The following is a 17,155-nucleotide window of genomic DNA, read 5'->3' as shown; positions in this document are numbered from 1 at the left end:
CATTCCTCCTTGGAGAGCTGGAACAGGCATTTTCCACACAATGATCCAAATGTAAAGCACTTCAAGGGTGCTATCTTTTAAAAGGGGGTCATGACAAACAGGAGTAAACAACCATCCAATACAGCAACAACAATAAATATGACAGCTAGCACAAAGTACTTCTGATCAATTTAGTAGTCAGCAACAGTCCACAACAATGGATTATGTTGAAGGACTGGTTGGTTATCAATGCCCAATTCTGTAGAAGTACAATTTTTACTTATTTTTCAGAAAAAAATACTGTCTGTGGTTATATTTACGTGTGAAATGTCAAAATGAGTTTCTAAAAATCTTAAAATACTGTACTGATGAACAGAGTAGTATAAAGTTCTTGAACTCTGTACTTCCTTTTTACTTATTTATTTTCCCTGATGTAAGTATACCTAAGAATTTGAATGGGACAGTAAAATAATGGCAAGGTTATGCACACATGCAGATGCATGAGAGAGGGATCTAAATGATGCAACACATATTAAAGTTACAGACACATGCATAGGATAGAGGGGTATCTGCCATACTAAAACCCTGTAACACATCACCAGTTTAAGCACCAAGGCTACTAAAAGCAAACAAGTTTACATTTAAAGTTTCAATATACTTCTATCCATCAGGATGCAGCATAGGCTTTCCAAGAGGTGCAACATCAGTTATTCCAGGGTTCCCATTGCTCAAGTTGTTCAACACAGAGCAATCATTGCAGGTGATTTGGTTTCCTACATGCTGGAAGTCTGATATCGATTCATCATTGGATGAAATTCGTAACAAGGAAAGACAGTGGGAGGTAGGTGGTGAATTTCTCTCTGCAAATCTTGTCTCTGCTTTGGGGGAAATATCTCAGAATTACAGTTTTAATCTATTCACTTGATGACTACTGAAAAAATGTGGTAAGAGTGGGGGAAACTGTCATAACAAAACACCTGAAAGTCAAGAATATGGCAAATAAACAGGTGAAACTACATCAAAGTAGCTCAAGTCATGTATAATATAGTATAAAGTATTCATCTGATAGTTATTATCTATAACCACAACTCTATTGATAGAGCTGATCAGACTATTCATTATTTCCAGCTTACCCTGCCATAACAGAGATTTGGACATGGCTGACAGGTGACTCATGTTCTTTGTGTTATATAAAGCCATCTTGCCTTGATGTAACTGGAAGAGTAATTTCCCAGCTCAATGCAACATCAATAAGTAACTCCAGTGTTTTCTAAATCAATATATAGTAAGGCCTTGTCAGTAACCTGAAGGTAAGTTTCAACTGACTGCCTGCATTATTACTAAACCACATTTTTTTGTTTCTTCTCTTTTTCAGTCTATACATAATCTTGCTAAAGAAGGATGGTTTTGTTCAAATTCTTTTGTTCTTGTTCTATGTTCTTGCTCAATTTAATCAGTGAGACCAAAAGAACTCAAATGAATATATTAATGTGATTTCATTCAACAGCAGTTAAGACTTGTGAGTACCTGCAGAATGTTACAGAACCACAAACAACTACCAAATGCCAAATAAATGCTGAAGCAAACCATATTGGAAAGGGAGGTACAAGCCAAAGAGGGCAACAAAGGAATGACAGAGGGGGAAAAAACCCATAAAAAACCAACAACCCCAAACATCTTCTCCAAGGGACTTCATGCTCTTAAGAGCATACAATTTAAAATCCATTTGTTGAGAAAAAGCTAGAACTTCTGGAGGACAGGTGAGCATGTCTTCAGCCTCTCAGGAAATTTAGCAGATTGTTACCTTGGCACCCTAGTTAGCAACCTCAGGAGAATGAGATCAGGACTATATAGGGATGTGAAATGAACCATCTTCTTCTGACTGGGAATTCCTGAGAGGGATAAGGACCAAAACTAGTGTGAATGAGACAAAGTTACCACTCCATGTCGGGGGGTGAGAAAAAATACAGGTTAATAAACTTTTCAAGTTCAGGGCAGAAACTCATACCTTTCAAATGTCAATGCAGGATCTTTGTGAATCTGGTTTTCACTCCTCCCTGCCAAAAATAAATACATTATAATCAGGATGCAGAAACTTATGGTGGAAAATAATTATATTTCTACAGTAAAAGGAAAGTCATTCTGTTCATTCAGTATCAGCTCACAAAAGGGAGCCCGTCTTACTTCTTAACAAGGTATCAACAGATTAATACAAAGTTTTTCCCCAAAGCTGGTTATACTTGTGGTTGATATGTGAGAGTATCAGAGCTTGACAAATGAAACTGAGCTGTGCAAGCTGGTGTAAAGGTAACCTGCCAGGAGAGAGGGAATAGCTCTCTTTGCCTGGTTATTACTACCCACTTTGTGAAAAAAAAGCTGTCATCAGGAGATTATCTTTAGTCTAACACTCCCACTATCCGTTTACCCACCATGACTAAAAAAAGCCCCAAACAAACAACCAAAAAGAAACCAAGAACACACAACACACCCATGGCACTGCATTCTGCTTCCCTAAATTCTTACTCATTTTCTCCCTCTATTATCATCATTACTTTCATTCAATCTTCCCTCAGCTCCCCACTTCTACACCAGTGTGTAGCATCAACGACATCCAAAGACCATCCCACACTACACAAAACACAGATGTTATTGTAATCTTTCCCCTGAAGATATTCCATTCATATAACCCTTTACTTCAGCTTTTCAATTGTTTTTCTCTTGCTCTAGATTAAGTTCAGAATTTCTCATCTGAGTTCTACGGACATTAATAACTTTCATTTCTATCCACATAACCTAACCACTTATTGTGTCCTTTTTCCTTCCCTTTTGTTTCCACAAACACTCGTTTTTGCTGTAATACTCAGGCACCTCTCACACAGGAAATTCCATTATGCTTCTGCACTGCTCCCCAGGCGAAGATCATCTACACTCTGGAGGCTCTTTCTTCCTCTCCTCCAGCAGTAAATTACCAGAGGAAAAATTAATCCAAATCCACCAAAATACCTCCTGCAAGACCACAAGCCAAAACACAAATGATATATGTTGCTTGCCTTTCCTCACAGACTTGTTTGTTCCTTTTTCCTCATCATAGTCTACATAAAGTTTAAAATAAATATATCTGCACCTGTGAGATGCTGACAAGTTCAGCTGGACAGCAATTAAATGAAGCCCTAGAGCAACACTGGCCTCCAAAATAAGTATGTTTTCTCTTCCTCTTACAGGAGAAAAAAAATGCATTTATTGGTTTTGCAGCACAGCAATACATGCTGCTGTAATAACAACTTTCACCCAATACCTTTCTTTTACTACATATGGTTGGAAGGGAAGGAAAGAATGGTATACCCTAAAAGATCAACAGAACACAAAGACTAATGATAGAAAGACAAGGGTACAAAAGGCCTAAAATATAATATAGAAGGGCTAAAATATAGCATCAAAGGGCTCCTCTTGGGCTGCTACTTTAAAAAGTCTAGTGAAAGCTCTTTCACTTCTCCAGCTGGAGAATTGACAATATCTCTACCTTGATGCAATCTGCTTTTCGCTTCAGAGTGCACAGGGGCAAGAAAGACCAAAGAATGAAAAAATATTGCTCCTGGGAAAGAGATACCTCTTTTCAGAGAGACCATAACTATTTACTCACTTTTAATTTTGACAACAAACAATTTGAATGACATGGATGAGGAAACTTTTGAGGAGCAAGGTGAAGGCTGAGGGAGCACCTGTCCCAGAGTCCGGCTAAGCATAAACTCAGACCTCCTCCACTGAAACAAAGGAAGCTTTCTGTGTCCCAGCTGCCTTAATGAAATAACCTTCCAAGTGCAAACAACAGACTTAATACTGCAAGTTTCCACTTTTTCAAACATAATTTCTCTACCTCAGATCAGAGTGGTTTGATTTACCGGGTCTACATCTGAATTCTGTTTTACTGCAAATAAAAGGCAACCCTTGCTTCCAAAGTCGCCTTGGTATCTCTGTACTAAATCATGTAAACCAGAGCTTCCTTGTAGCACTTTGGAAGGTTTGTCTGACCAAGAATAACCTACCAGGATGCAAATTCCACTTGCCTTCTTTATATGCTGCCAGGTTTATGAGAGCAAGTTTGTCTGTGCTTGACATTTGGGTTTATATTCCTGTAAATTCAGACTACAACCCCAAAATGCTTACAAACTGAGATGAGATGCAGAGATAACGAAGCAGAAAGTAAAGATGTAGGGGAAAAGTAAGTATAAGGAGGAATAAAGCATCAATGCCAGGAGAGATTGTGGGACTGTTCAAACTTCCTGACCAGCATGGAGTCCTGAACTGTAAAAATGATGAGTAGAAACAGGATAATTTAGGATACTGCACGCTGTAAAACATTAGAATCAGTTTTCTTCACTAAAGTATAAAGCCAGAGGAAATTCTAGGTAGCATGGTCCCTAAAACACCAGCTGTATTTCTCTACCATGTTGTAGGAAGCATTTCCACTGAACTGCAGTAGACTTTCTCACAATGCATGTGGATGGGAAGTCCAAAATTTTCAGGGGTTTACACTATTTTTACTGTGTTTTTGACCAAAGGAACAAGAGGAAGGATTGGAAGCTCTAAAACATCAAGACTCTAATCTGTTGCTAAAAAACAGGTGGGAGGGGAAGAAGGAGAGAAAAAAGTAAATGACTGCATATTCATCACCACTCAAGAGCAAAAGCTCCATTTACATGGGGGCATGGCGGGTAAGATACCAAAATTAAAATCAACAGACTTTAAACCATTTTTGCAACTTACTTCCACATGTAAGATATAAAGCATGCACTCAATGCAACTTATTTTTGCCAGCTGGTTGGTAAGACATGAATGATTCAAGAACACAGAGTAACAACAAACTCCTTTTTTACTGAAAACATCTTTCTTGTGTTTTCCACAAATTCTTCTATTTCACTTCAGTTACTTTACCTAAAGCAAGTGAATATTTTTCAAGAGCAAGCATGATCCATGTTCCTCACAAATAATAATCACAAGAAAACTAATAGTATTTGTGAAGTCTTTCTAATGCACATCCAGAAAAGCCAGACTACTTGACAGAGGTATGTATGCACAATCTTTGCCACTTCAGGTACTAAAACCTCCCTTTTTAAAATTTCTTTTTGTATAATTGGCAAATTTGATTATGAGCTTAATTTTTGCACAGTAAAGCTCATCCAGTCATTTTTAATTTCAAACTGGCTTGTACTCCATCATGAATAGCTAAATACTACAAAAACTTTTGATATTGTGACCTCATAAATCCTGGAGAATACAAGAAATTCTTATTGGAGCAGGGAACTGTTGGTAGGATACTTCTTCCACCACTGACTGTACTCTGTCAGCTGTAACTATGTGTAAGTGTCCACACTTGCAAATTACACAAAACATGCATCTGAACTACCCTTCCATGAAATTATTTTCTCTGGTAAAATGACAGTCACAGGTAGAAAAGCTGAGAAGAAGAAAATGTTTGAAGCTGACCAAGCATCAGGGCCTTTTTTGATGAGACATACAACTATAATTTAAAAAACTTAATAATAATCCCAATAAAAATATAATCTTCATGTACTCCACCACCAAACTGCACAGTATAAGCAACATCCTAAATACAGACAGGACTTTCATAGACTTACCCATTCACTACACAAATCTGGAAATAAAATCCCAAACTCTTTTGCATTGGCACTACAGAATGAAATTACATATTGCTTATACATAAACTGAGGTCATTAAAAAACCCCACTCACAAGCAAACTAACAAGAGGCATTTCAGTTACCGAAGACCTGTTTCAATCTGACATCTAAATATCTGATATTAGACGGCTGCTGCTATTTACAGGCTGATCATAGTAATTTCACTCCCCTGTTGTTCACCAGGATCTCTCATTACATGCACTGTATGGGTCTAAACCATGTTGGAGGCTACTGGGTACTGTCAAAATTGCAAGAAAAAAAGAGATTCCCTCTTGGAACAAAACAGAACATTTGAGGAACATCCATGAACATATCACAGCAGTGCTTTGGAATACCGCTACTCTACACATGAGGAACAGCGAGGACAGAAGTTTAAGCAGCTTGCTCAGTAACACATTAACTTCACATCCATAGTGAATAAAGAAAGATTTTCTGAATTTCAGCTGAATTGCAAGATATTCTCTCTACAGTTTGTGTGCATTTTGGGTTTTGGGGGTTTTTCCCCTCCTAGTGAAACCAAACAACAATTGTGTATCTTAAACTTGAGGAAACAACAGTGCTTACTGCCAAAGGAGTAGAAATTGCACGCTACAGTAAATGACTTTCTCTTCCAAAATAAGACAAATTACTGGAACTCCCATCACCCTCAGGTGGAGATGTATGTCACTCAAATGCAGTAAATATGGGTATTCTACTATACCTGCTTGAAACAATGTTCTCTCCAACAAAACACATCAGTACTGAAGTATCAGTACTGAACTAAACATGAACTATCAATATGATCATATGAATGATATGATCAAAAATACAATTCCACCAACTTTACCCTATTTCTCAGGGATCTAACATGATGAAGCAGTCCTAAAAAGCTGGGCAAGAACTATTACATGGACTGGAGCTGCAAAGACCACTGCAGAAGCTCTTCTGATCCACTGACCACTTTCAGTCTCTTTCCTAACCAAGTATAATAAAGTCCCTTGTATCCTGAAGCAAGAGTCTCTCATAGCCAAGTATGTCTGTACACATATCCAAGCACTTCCTGCCCAAGCAGGTCCATTTTTAATTCCTTGCTTTAGAAAGCTGTTAAAACCTGGCTTTTACCAGTCTAACTCAGCCACAATACACTCACAGCTCAGATGGTGCAGAACACAGGGTGTGCATTCATCCCTGGTTCCACCAGGACAGAACTGCAGCAGCCCCTGCCAGCAGCAGGGCAGTGAAGGAACTGATGCTGCAGCAGCAAGTGAACCCAGACAGACAAGTTTTTTTTCCATGTGCTGAACTGCTCAGAGGTGCCCAGCCTCTGAAATTATGAATTACTCCAAGCCCAACTGAGCCTCCTCTGCAAGTCTCCCAAGTAACTAGCACTAAGCCTGCAAGAACTAGTTTGCTCCCCCTCAGTAATCAATATTAGCATTTTTCCCAATGAGTTTGTACAAAACAAGCTTCAAAAGCTGGAAGTTTCCAAACTGACCAAACTCACTCAGTAACTTGGCTCCTACACCTATTCATTTGTAGAACTCACAGATACCTACCACACTCTGTTCTCTTTGTCAGAGTGAGAGAAAATGGATCAAGCAGTTGCCAGTGGCTCAAACATCTAAGTCTGAGAGGAGGGGAGGCGTCCCAAACCTTCTAATTACTAATAGTCACCTATGGTAGATGTTGCAGAAACAAAGGGAAAAAAAAAAAAAGGTGTTTGGAACTTTTAACAAGGTTTTATAAATGACTTCAGGAGAACAGACTGGACAAAACAATTTTCAGCTAATAATTTTCATCTATTCTAGATCATTTACTACTGTTGCACTAGGTAAAATGCTAGTATCAAAACCAGGTCTAAATTCTTTGCATGATTTTACAAAAAAAAAAAAAAAATAATCTTAAAAACACACTGGAAGTCTGAAGGACAGCTTTCTATTTTCTTATCTTACCACACTTGTCTCCTCAAGTAAAATTCATCTTGTTTTTATTAACAGCTCCATTTAAACAGTTCAACCTGGCCGTGTTGCTGCAGATGCTTTACCCAGTGGTCAGTGAAAAGATGCCAGAGAGTATTTCACCGGGCCTTACAAAATCCTCCCCCATCACCCCAGCAAAACTATCAGCAACAGACTGTATTTTCAGGGAAAGTTAACCAACACAATAGACACAATAATTCCCTCCAGAGGTTTTGCAGCAGTCTCACTTCAGTACACAAGGCCATTAATTACACAACTGCCTTTAGCACTAGCAGGATTCTGGTAGTGACAGCACTGGTTGAGTTAAGGCTGCCTTCAGTATCTGCACCGAAAATCTATTTACTTGAAGTTATGCAACACCTCCACTTCCTCTCTTCTTTATTATGGCAGACCACAGAAACAGAAAGAAAAGGGTGGAGATGAGGAACAAGCATTTCACAATCTCAAACAGGGCACAACTACCTTTCAAAAACAGATCTAATCTGGAATTCACCGCTAAAATCTGCCTAAACTGATAAATAAAACACAAGCACCAACTCTTACTTAAAACTTACATTAAGTATTTCCAGACGAAAAGCTATGTAATACAGTAACCAATGTTGGAATTAATTGCATACTTCCAATATAATCAAGGATAGTTTTTAAAATCTGATTTATTTGATTGGGGTTGTGTTTCATTTTGGGTTTTCTTCCTCATTTGGTGTCTTCATCACTCGAGCCATAATACAGCAGTCTACCCCAGGCCAAACTGTATTCCAAAATTCTCATCAAGACCCTAATGTCATCAGTCATGCTCAATCAGTAAAGCTGGCAGTAAAAGTTTTAAATAGAAAAATATCCTTCTATTTTCCATTAAAAAAATCAAACAAACAAACAAAAAAACAAAACAAAAAAAACTAGGAAAATCACAGGCTATCCAAACAATATATTCCATGGCACTAAGAAAATTAAGCCAAAATGAAAAATAGTCAATCATCAGTTCTTTTTTAACTATGATCTGGAGAGCCTACCTCATATCTCTAATGATACACTGAGAACTGACAAAAACCAATATGAAACAAAACCCCCACAACTCTCAGAATCAGCTCTACTCAACAGAGGAATTATAAGAAGTCCCAAAGCAGTCACAGCAATCTTGACTGGTAAAACGTTTTCAAGGACTTGGATTTAATCACATGTCATTTTCTTTTCCTCTGATCATTTATTTAAAGTCATAGGTTGAATTATTTATGAACAAAAAAAGAGTTAATTGCATTGAAATGCAGCATTGCCCTGCATTTATCTAACACTTCAGAACTCAACCTCCTGTCACTAACTGGTTAAAATCTACAAAAAATGAATACGGAATTTGATACAAGAATTAACTATTTCTATAGCATTACTGAAGTTCTCTTCCAAAACCTGGTTAAATATGGTAAAGTCCCTGGATCCTCCCATCTGCTGTGTAAATTCTGCAACTCTTTTTACCAACTTTTGTTTTTGTTACAACATGTGTTTGTGTAAAAAAAGAAAAAAAGAAAAAAAAAAGTAATTTGGAGGAAGCATAGCTTATTCACAATTATTGGTTTGAATAAATAAGTTTTGACTGATTAGTTGCAACTAAACTCATCATACTTGAGTCCAGACTGTCACATCACAGACCCTCCCAAACTGGGGTTCTTAAAAAATTTTCTTAGCTGTCAAGGGATCTCAAAGATCAACAACTTACATGTGTAAGGCTATATTCACACTCTTTGCAAGCTGTAAAATGGAAGCTCAAGGGTACACTCATATAAATATACCCCACATCCACAAAGTGTTAATCTTAAGTCAGCAAAGCCATATGACAGAAGTAACTATTACAGTGCATGACTGCTGCTCAGGACAGAGCATTTTCCAAGTCCCTCATTTCCTTAAAGCAACTCATTTACTCATCACCTGCCAGGACAAAGAGTAGAGAGAGGATTTCACAAATACCTCTGTGGCTTGTGCGGAGTGATAACACACCAGGAAAGATGGATTTTCATTTTCTCATCAAGTTATTAGATTAGGGTTACACGCAGATTTAAATGCCCAGGAGGAGTCTGCCACCTGTCCTAAACTTAATTAGTCAGGAATGTCTGCATGACAAGAGCAGATACTTCAGATGTTTTAGAGTGACCACAAGCAAACATCCAAATAATCAGCAACACAATTTCAGTGATGCCAAGAACGAAGCACTAATCACAGCCCTCTGTAAAACAGCCTGAATTTTATTAATGGAGTGCTTCATACTTCCCACACAACTGACATCAGCTGAGCATCTGTAAAACCAGAGTACCAACTATGTGAACTCTACAACTGGGTTAAGGAAATGAAGAGCCCCAGATTCCCAGTTAAAATAGGGATGCACATTTACACGTTACTAAAGGGGGGCTGGTGTGTGTCTGTGTGTGTGAGATATGAAGACTCAAATCCTGTAAGACTTTTCCTCAGCTTTGTTCTTGTGCTGTTTATCACAGCAGCAAATCTAAGATTTGCAGGTTTTTGTACCTCCCCTAGCCCCCTCACGTACCCCCCCTCACACACACACATAGGACCATCACAGCAGATTAATAACTAGGAAAAAAACAACGCGTTTCCATTTAAAGAGGCAAACACACCCATGTTCAAGTATATTTCACAATTATCATTTTGCAAAAAGCTAAACCCAAACCCCCTTAAAACATTAATTAGAATTTTATCTGTGAAGGTACGTAGCAACTACTGACACTGATGTGAGTAACTGAATAGAATACAAAGAATTCAGTTAATCATCTCCTTACGTTGCCATTGGCACATAAATTTCTCTCATTAGCAGGGGCTACTTAGTTCGCTGTAGTAAACAAAGCTGCCGATATGACAGCCTTGCTCACTTTTCATTCATTCACATATTTTTCTTTCCTTAGACTTCTAGCATGTGCCATAGAAGAACCGAATGTTAAACATTCCTGGAGTGTCACAATATGTAATACAATAAAACAGATTACAACCATACCTTTCTTTCACAGCAGTGGTGCCAAGCACAGGTACACTGTAGCAATCAATTTGTTCTGCAGACAGTAAGGCTTTCATAGAATACTAATGCAAAATCTCTTTTCTTTCTCCTTCGACTTGACTCCCCAATGCCTGGGTCCCGACCAATACAAGGAGGAGGGCAGAATGTCTTCTGCTGAGATAACCACAACTACTAATCAAGTATACGTGTACAAGGGCACAGGATTAAACCTCCATCGGGCTTGACTCAGGCACGGAGAGCAGCTCAACACATGCACAGCAAGGTCAGAATTAAACACACACACACACGCACGCGCATCTACTTGAGTGAACTAATTTATCACACTTTACCACTGACGGCTTTTTACCTCAGGGGAGTAAAATTACATCCTGCTGAACTGAGGAGGTTCAGACACAACACTTTCCCACAACAAATCGGATCTCTCGGAGAAGGGAACTGGGCTCAGAGGTGAATGCTCCTCTCCTGGCTCCTGAGAAACTCGGTGCCCACCACGCTGTGTGTGTGTTTATGCATGTGTCCGTGTGTGTGTGTGTGTGTGTGTGTTTATGCATGTGTGCAGGTGAGTGCACACTCGTGTGCCACACACACCACCTGGCACTGGCTAAACCAGAACCACAGCGGCAAAGTTCAAAAACAGGCACTAACTCCCTTGGAGAGAGTTCTCTTTCTGATTATATTTATCTTTACCTCTTAACATAATCAATCTATCAAGTCTAATTACTCCAGAAGAAAGCATTTTATTATTGTCTAACATAGCAAATGTCAAACAAGCTGTTCATTTACCTTGACGTTTATTAGCATAGAAATGCAATATGAAGATGCTCTCAAAACACTGTCACTTGTATTCACAACATTTTCAAAAACCCACTTAGCAGGTTTTTATTGCCTGGCATAGTTGGATACTGTTTTAGTTCTTAAAATAGGCAGGGCATTATCTTAACTGTATCGCCCTTGAGCTGATATAAATAAGACTTTTTCTATAAACATCCAATTTATATTTAACTTTTCTCTTTGGTTCTCTTTAAATAAAGACTTCAGCCACATTCCAGTCAGCTGTACACGATGTGGATACATGTGTTTTCATAGAGGTTCATAAAATGTGCCTTTAAAGGAGTAGAAAGTGAAATACTGAAATTTCAAAGCAGGGATTTTTTTCCCCCTCCTTAAGTTCTGCCCTGTCATGCATCCTTCCTGGCATTTTCCTTCCAGTGCAACCAAATGTACAAATGATGTACATTTTACCAAAAACATCAAGATGAACCCTACAAATTATCATCGGCGGGGTTTTAACGACACTGCTTTCGCACATTATCCGAATTGAGAAGAAAACACCGCACGAATGCTCCCCAAAATAATGCCTGGCACTATACCTAGGACAAATTAGCAAAATATTTCTGAAATATCTGTGGCTTTGCAGAGACACCAGCAAAAAAGCAGCAGTTAATCAATACTGATGAGTTTGTCCTTGACACAGTGACCGTGTCATCGGGCTATTGTCATGTGATATCATGTCATTTCCCCACCTGGCTCATGACCTTGTCCTTTAAATGACCCAAAGCTTCCCTCAAGTAGCAGGAGGCCCCTCCCCGCTGCCTCAGCAAGGTCGAACGGGTCAGCGTGTCCTCATCTATAATCCAGCACCATTTGTCAGCAGGGAGGCTGGAGGAGGCAGGCTTGCTACAAGGGGAGAATGCCCAATTAGGCAGCTGTCACACAAAGCATAGGCTGCAAAATTATCCCCTGTCAAAAGAAAGAGCAGCTGCGGGTGCCAATTACAGCAACCTTTCAACCCTTTAGGTACTGGAAACTACACAGAAGTAAATGAAGTACAATTAGTGATAACAAATCGATGAATTAGGACAGTAAATTAGAAATTACTAGCAGGTGAGCTTAGGTCTCCCATAATATTAAGGGCACAGCACACCCCAGGCAAGGGCAGGAATATACAGATTTCACAGAGCACATCAGTTTTGTCTTATCCATGCCTTCCTTGTGTGGAGCCTGTTTCCCTCCGTCGTTTTCTTCTCACAAGCCTTGCCTGAGCCAGATGGTGCAGGGAAAGGAAAAAAAAAGCAACCCAAAGAAGAATGAAGTTGTAGAACCCGATCTTCCCTCTTTATCCTGGCAAATGCAGTTTCCTCCTTTCTCAGGAGGTTCTCAGAGCCAGCACGATCTCTTTCTAGTAAGCACAATCCATCTGACATTTACTGCACGGCAAGTTCCAGCTGAACAAGGTTTACTCCAGGAAAAAAAACAAACAACCCAAGAATAAAAACAACCAGGAAAAATAAATCCCCCAGTAAATTTTATGTCAGTTACTCTTGAAAAACTTCAAATCTGAGTTAAATGCTAGACTTTTGATGACAGGGGAAGACTAATTTCTCCACATTTCAGTTCTCAGACAGATCATGCAGTGGCATCTCTGAGCACATACAGAGTACAAACTTTGCAAGCAAAGTTTCTACTCCATGATTTTTTATTTTTTGGCCTTTTTTTCCCCCTTAGTGAACAACTCACAAGTGTTTTTTTTTCCTTCACTATTTTATTAAGCAGACAAGCTGGAAAGTTACTGTGTGCTGGCACCAAAAGGCAGGTCCTACAGACCACAGTAAATCCAGCTTCTCCTCTGGTGCATCAGGTCAATCCTTTTAACAGGAGAGAGCTACCCATGGGTACCTGGAGCTCTGCATGCCCAGGGCAACCACAGAAGGGTGGTCACCTTACCAGCCCCTGGCATTTACAGAAGAAGCTTAGAAAATAGAATAAGGAAAAGAAAAATAGGAAGATAGGATGAAAAATATGAATAATTAACATATAGCCACATCAAACCATGGTTGAGACAGTGGTTACCAACACCTTTTATTTAGGTGCTTTGCCTTAAAGTGACAAGCAAATTTGAAGACCAAAATTCAAATTCCAAGATGCCAGCTTCTCTTCCCAGCCAGCTCGCAGTCATTTCAAACTAAGTGAAATTGCCATTTCTCGTCAATTCTCTCATTTCTCATTCCCTACCCCCAAATCCACCTAGAGTATGTTCTTATGCCTTGCAACCCCGCTGAGTACTGAGGACAGGAGTCCAGATTCCTGCTAGAGGCAGCTCTGAATACCTGTATACTTGCACTGTATTTCATACATGTACTCATACATCCATACACATATTTATGCTAATACATTCATCAAAATATGAGACAGCAGAAATTAAGCCACTGATCTCCAACAAGCAATTTCCAATAGCTATCTCTTGATGTCTAGCCAGTGAGTATTCCACTGTTTAATAAAAAAATAAAATCTTGCTGTTGTAACTCTGATAAAAGACAGGATAATAAAACGCTAACTATAAATAGACGTAAAAAATGCTCATTTAGCAGCAGTTGCAATAATGCTCATCAAGTTTGACATTTCCTTTTGAGTAGCATATGGAAACTGTAGAGTACTGAAAGAGTTAATGTGTTTAGAATTCAGTTTCCATCATACTTGGGTGACTATCTCTTTAAATAATTTAAATCCTCTCCATCAACTACAAAGCTGTTTTGAAGCCATTTAGCTTTGTTCTTTACATGTGTTCTAATTAAGAAATGACCTTGTCATCACACACACCAGAAATCCTGGATTATTTCCTGCAGCAAAAATCTACGAAGCCAAAAAAAAAAATAAAAAAGAACCAAAAAGACAAAAAAAGAGAAAAAAAAATATACTTCTTCCTTTAGTGAGGAACTGAGGAAGTTGTTGGTTGGCTGAATGCTGAAGCAGTTTCACCGCATAATTTTTGTGTGTGTGTGTGTGTTGTTGAATGTCACAGGGCGGGTTAGTGTGACCTTGAGCTGCATCAGCAGCACAGCAAGGGTCGAGATGCCTGCAGGCGCCCTTGTACTGGATTTGCAAGACAAAAACCTTCAAACTGGCTGAAGGACATCTTAAATCTGTTCAAAGGTTTTCCCGAACTAATCTGGGCTGCTCTTAGCCGGATCTGTGCCAGTGTGAGAGGCAAAATTAAAAACAAGGTCTTTGACAGGATGTTGTCTCCTCTTAACCCTTCCCGCGCAGGCGGCGGAATCGCGGCCGCTCTGGAACTCGGGAGCCTCAAGCCGCAGCAATTCTTTCATAACCAAATTATGTAAGGCACCATTTCCTCGGAGCGGGGCTCTTCCTCCCGCCGAGCACCCAGACGGCTCCCCCGCGGCTGGAAATGCCATTTTTGCAGCACTCTGCGGGGACAGACCCAGCTCGCCGGATGCAGAGCTCAGTGCCCGGTGCCCCCGCTCCCCCCACACACATCCCGGCTGCAGACGCTTCTCCAGGGGGAAGCAGCAGCACCCATCACGGCATGCTGCCCGGGTCAGGGCCAGGCAGGTAGGGAGGAGGAGGCTCAGGAACATGCAGAGGGTTGCTGCGGCAGGCATCAGACACGCTTTATGAGAAGAAATTAAAAAGTGACCACTTCTCATCCTAACCTGTGATTTCCTTCTCAGTCATCCCAAGCCAAGCAGGAAGCAGAGCAGAGGGTATGAACATGAGTCGGGGCCTACCAAGAGTTGGACAGCGTGACTGTACACACAGGGGAAACAAAACCAAATAACCCAACTCCCGGCCTGCCTGGGACTGCTCATCATTCCACGAGTGACACAGAGGCAGAGATAACCTCTAGGAAAGGCCCCAAGAACACATGGTTACTGTGTGAAACCACAAGTTTACCCACTGGATTTAGCACCTTTATTCAAATACATCCATGGACAGATTGTAGGGATGGGTGCTTCTTTCTGAAGTATATTTACACACAGAATCGCCGACTCCACCTCCAGTAAAATTATGCCAAGTAGAAGAATGCTTAGTTAGAAAGCAACATGGATTCCCACATTTGAGTGTGGAGAAAAAGGCATCAGCACGTTCTCCCCATCTGTCTGAGTGGTGGTATGTTACTGGTCAGATTAAACTGTCAATTCCTACAATGGTAAAAAAATTACAAATGGTTTAAAATAACCTCAGCTTAATCAAAAGGAGCCAGCATCACACTTCAGGACTATCTTTTGCTGTTTCTAGGATATCCACCAGGGAAGTGCTTGAGGAGAAAAGGAAGGAGTCACTCATACCAGCAGAGGGTGTTGTGATTCTTCTCTGCTTGAGCACAGAAAGCTTCGTTTAGTGTGGTTTTGTACACTCATTTTCCAGGCACTATAGTCTGGTACACGGTAACAAAACACATTTAAGTTTACTGAAGAAGGACACAGCTTTGGCAGTTATGTCACAACTGCTGTAACACTACCCTTCACCTATCGCTAAAATAGATTCATTCCTTCACTCCCAAGAACCACAGCTCTTCTCACAAAACACCCTCCTTGTCAGAAGGCTTTAACAATTTTAAGCATTAGTTTTCAGTAACATCAGCAGAGGAGGAACTTGCACCACAGAGATGTTTTTCCACAGGCCTAAGGTTTCCAAGGCATGTGTTACACCTGGACAGAAGGCCACGGTGTTCCCACAGCACCTGGCTGTCAGAAGAATCTCTGTGATTACTCTGAGCAGTCTCGGGGACTGTTCTGCCCCAGAGGCCCCCACATCTCTGCTCTGCAGCCCCAGGGATGCAGGAGGCTGGGGGTGGCACACACCTTCTCCAGCACATCACAGACCCTGGCAAATGGAGACTGACCAGACCCACACACGGGGATTCACTGATCTTCCTGCACAAAGGTGTTCTTTTTTGCAGCCTTTCAGTGGCAGGATGCCATACAGGCTGCCAGCTGTGGGGATTTAAAAAAAAAAAAAAAAAATAGAAAATGAAGTTTAGCCACCTAGTCTATTACACAGTTATTGCAGTACTGCATCCTATGCTGTGTTTCCTAGAAAACTTCCCAGTTTACCCCAATTACCAGGAAGAGAGATTAGAAGAGACCAGTAGAAGTAGCTCTCCTGTTACATGTTAGCCTAGCAGAAAACACTAAAATGAATTTTAATGGTATGGCCATGCAACACCCACGATTTCTGAAGTTTCTCCTACGTGTAACAAGATAAAAATATATTATGGTTTTTCCAAACACCAAGTGTTGTGAAAACCCCTGAAAGAAAAACAAAACTCCTATTGCAATGTTCCAGCTGAGCAGGGAGACTCAAAGACGCAACAAAAGCTTTCAAGCCACACAGTCATTGTTGCCAAGTATGGGACACGTTGTGTGGCCCTGCCAAAACTAGAAGCCAAAAGCCAAAAATACAAATTAGCAGCTTTCTTCCAGGGCCACAACAGTTCAGTAAAAACTTTCCAAACCAGGCTGTCCCTAGGAGATTCAGCCAGAAGCAGTGAGTGCAGTTACACAGCACCACTCCAAGCCTACAGCAGCTCCCGGCACACCCACACCACAGCTATTGTGACAGTGTCACATCTGTGGAGCTGGACAGTCACTCGCTTCTAGCTGCCCCATGAAATACTCTTTGTGGCTACCATTTCTCATGGATGGCAAGCTGCAGAGAGTAAGGCTGTTCCCTGCCTGTTCCTGCCACAGGGATACTCACAGCA

General features: G+C 40.3%; 1 protein-coding gene across 5 annotated transcripts in view; it reads right to left on the bottom strand.

The window, feature by feature from the left end:
- Positions 1-17,155, bottom strand: part of NRIP1 (nuclear receptor interacting protein 1) — a 97,354-nt gene that overhangs the window by 22,331 nt on the left and 57,868 nt on the right. For 4 of the 5 annotated variants that reach the window (XM_033518461.1, XM_015640183.3, XM_033518457.1 and 1 more), the window contains one exon: positions 1,988-2,036. The exons of the other annotated variant lie outside the window; for it this stretch is intronic. The gene's annotated coding sequence lies outside the window, so the exon portion shown is untranslated. The remainder of the gene's footprint in view (positions 1-1,987; positions 2,037-17,155) is intronic. 5 annotated transcript variants of the gene reach the window in all.

Source organism: Parus major, chromosome 1 (genome assembly GCF_001522545.3).
Source record: "Parus major isolate Abel chromosome 1, Parus_major1.1, whole genome shotgun sequence".
Taxonomy (NCBI): Eukaryota; Metazoa; Chordata; class Aves; order Passeriformes; family Paridae; genus Parus; species Parus major.
The sequence above is the reverse complement of the archived record's forward strand: the minus strand, read 5'-3'. Positions and strand labels throughout refer to the sequence as shown.